Source organism: Erithacus rubecula (genome assembly GCF_903797595.1).
Source record: "Erithacus rubecula genome assembly, contig: scaffold_113_arrow_ctg1, whole genome shotgun sequence".
NCBI lineage: Eukaryota > Metazoa > Chordata > Aves > Passeriformes > Muscicapidae > Erithacus > Erithacus rubecula.
In genome coordinates this window covers 521,726-524,849 of record NW_027636268.1, presented here as the reverse complement: position 1 = coordinate 524,849, position 3,124 = coordinate 521,726, and the positions used below count along the sequence as shown (strand labels likewise).

Here is a 3,124-nt window from a genome sequence, read left to right as displayed (position 1 = left end):
GGCTGGGGCTCAGGCCTTGGCTTTTGGTATTTCTGAAACATATCCAGGTTTGCTCAGGATCAGAGACACCTTTCACTTGTTACCTCCCCTCTGTCATCAGTGCCACCTGATGCTCTACCTGGAATTTGGGGAAAATTTCAGTCATATCCCTCAGTGGAACCCATTAAAACTTAGAGAAACTTTGAAGTTTCAATTTAATTTTTAGTTTTGAAAAGTATTTGAACAGTCTCAGGGACTGAGTATGATGTAAACTGCACCAAATTCCTGAGAGGGTCATTAAAGTCCTTGTGCTGTGTCTCTGCTGCTGAGTTAGGCTGGTCTCCTGGCACAGAGGCAGTTCCCAAGGTAAACCAAGAAGAGCTTCAAAAAGACATTTCTGCTGAGAAGGTGCTCCTCTCCCAGTCCAGCAGGGCTCAAGGCACTGCCTGCAGGCACTGAGGGGACAGGAGCCAGGCACAGACAGGCTAAAGGCAACCAGGACCGGCAAGACATTGAGGTGAGACTTCACTTGAGGAAACATCTACACAGCCCTGGACATGGTGAGTCTGTGGGTGCAGGGCAATATCCCCTGTGCTCCTGGAGGGATCTCCTGGAGCCAGCACACCCCACAGACTGGGGGATGTGTCAGGAGGACTCTCCCAGTTTCTCTGAGGCACAGGAGGAGGAGAATGTGCTGCAGAGCGGGGCTGCCCTGGGCACCATCAGAGGGACAGGACAGTATGGCTCCTGCTGCCAGGGATGGCTGCAGGGACTGAAGCTGGGGCTGCAGCCAGGGCTGCCCAGGGCTGCCCTGCAGAGCAGCTCCTGCAGCCCTCAGGGCTCTTGGCCAACCCAGGGCATGTGCCACCTGACAGGGACATCTCTCAGCCTTCCTGGCAGCTCCCCATGGACAGTGGGGAGAAGCTGGAGGGGGAAGGAGCGACCCCCATCAGGACAGATTTCTCCTGCTGTGGAGATGGTGGTGCATGGCCAGGTCTGCTCTCAGCTTTCTGTTCAAGGGAAGGGAAAGGGGCTGTCAGGTGTGTCTGTGTCACTGAGACTCCTGTCCCATGGGCATCAGCAGATCTGCCTCACATCTCCCTCACAAAGTGCCTGCTCACCTTCCTCTGATTATAGACAGCAGCAGCAGCACCTTGGTTGCAGCTTCTCAATTTGTCTGAACTGCCCTTAAGGCCCTGCTGGCAGGGAGATGCCCCTGAGCAATACCCTGTGCTGGGAGGGGTCTGTAGGGCAGAGCTGAGCCCCTAGGGCTGGGCTGGGCTCTGAGAGTACTGGCAGGGACAAGCCTTGGTGGAGATAAACAGCTCCCAGTAGGCACAACTGCAGGCAGCAGAGAGCCAGACAAGCATAAGATATGCCTCCCTATCCAGTTGCATGGTAGTGATGGGGAGATAATAGAGAAAAATATTTTTAAACAGGAGTCTTAAGAAATCCACCTTTTTTTCAAGCACATTTTAAGTGTGATCACCCATAAATAGAGGGAGGTGTAATAATCTGAGGGCACCTTTGTGAGACCAGCAGGTCTGATTGCACGGAGGCACTGGAGGGCCCTGTTTTCCCTCTGGGCTCCCCAGTGTTCAGACTCAGAGCAATGTTGAAAAGGAGGCGGTGAAATCAGCAGCAGCACAAACCTGATCTCAAAAATTAAAGCTTCTTAGTGAAGTTTCCACACAAGGAGAGAAATAGTCTTGAGTGGATTCCTAAAACAATCCCAGAAGTATTGAATCAAGGAGGGTGGTCTCAGCTCCTCAATATTTTCTTTCAAGAGTCCACTATGGATAGCGTGAAGAAATGTCCAACAGCAGCTCCATCAGCCACTTCCTCCTGCTGGCACTGGCAGACACGCGGCAGCTGCAGCTCCTGCACTTCTGCCTCTTCCTGGGCATCTCCCTGGCTGCCCTCCTGGCCAACGGCCTCATCATCAGCAGCCGTAGCCTGCGGCCACCACCTGCACACCCCCATGTTCTTCTTCCTGCTCAACCTGGCCCTCACTGACCTGGGCTGCATCTGCACCACTGTGCCCAAAGCCATGCACAATTCCCTCTGGGACACCAGGAACATCTCCTATAAGGGATGTGCTACTCAGGTCTTTTTCTTTGTGTTTTTCATTTCAGCAGAGTACTGTCTCCTGACTATCATGTGCTACGACCGCTACGTGTCCATCTGCAAACCCCTGCACTACAGGACCCTCCTGGGCAGCAGAGCTTGTGCCCACATGGCAGCAGCTGCCTGGGCCACTGGCTTTCTCTATTCACTGCTGCACATAGGCAATACATTTTCCCTGCCCCTGTGCCATGGCAATGTCCTGGGCCAGTTCTTCTGTGAAATCCCACACATCCTCAAGCTCTCCTGCTCCAAATCCTACCTCAGGGAACTTGGGCTTATTGCTGTTAGTGTCTGTATAGCTTTTGGTTGTTTTGTGTTCATTGTTTTCTCCTATGTGCAGATCTTCAGGGCTGTGCTGAGGATCCCCTCTGAGCAGGGACGGCACAAAGCCTTTTCTACCTGCCTTCCTCACCTGGCTGTGGTCTCCCTGTTTATCAGCACTGCCACATTTACTAACCTGAGGCCCCCCTCCATCTCCTCCCCATCCTTGGATCTGGCACTGTCAGTTCTGTACTCAGTGGTACCTCCAACCCTGAACCCTCTCATCTACAGCCTGAGGAACCAGGAGCTCAAGGATGGCTTGAGGAAAATCATCATGAATGCTTCTCAGAAAAAATAAACTCTCATTCCCCTGTATCACTATTATAATATTACTCTTTAATGCCCACTCTATGTCCTGTGTTTTTTGGGTTTTTTTGCTGGCACAGGTATGACACTTGTTAGAATTTTTTCACAAGAAAATCTGCATCTTTACCATTTTTAATTCAGTATTTGCATTCCTAGTGTGAACCATAGACTATATAATCTTGGAGTTGTACTACATATGCGCTTACACAAAAATAAAGAACTCGGTGTTGCTGTGTTTGCCTGACATCGTTCCTCCTTGGCTTCTCTGGTGCTGCAAGGTTGGTGCCTTTGTGCAGAGCTGGGGTGAAAAGGGAACCCCAGTGCTCCTCACTGCCAGGCACTCCCAGGGCTTCTGCTCCATAACCTCCCCTTCCTTCAGTTCCACACTCCC

General features: G+C 51.6%; 1 pseudogene across 1 annotated transcript; it reads left to right on the top strand.

Annotated features, from left to right (window-relative positions):
• Positions 1 to 1,791: 1,791 nt before the first annotated feature.
• LOC306815296 (olfactory receptor 14J1-like) lies at positions 1,792 to 2,771 on the top strand (annotated as a pseudogene). The gene has a single exon. The product of its transcript is annotated as an olfactory receptor 14J1-like (transcript).
• Positions 2,772 to 3,124: the final 353 nt, after the last annotated feature.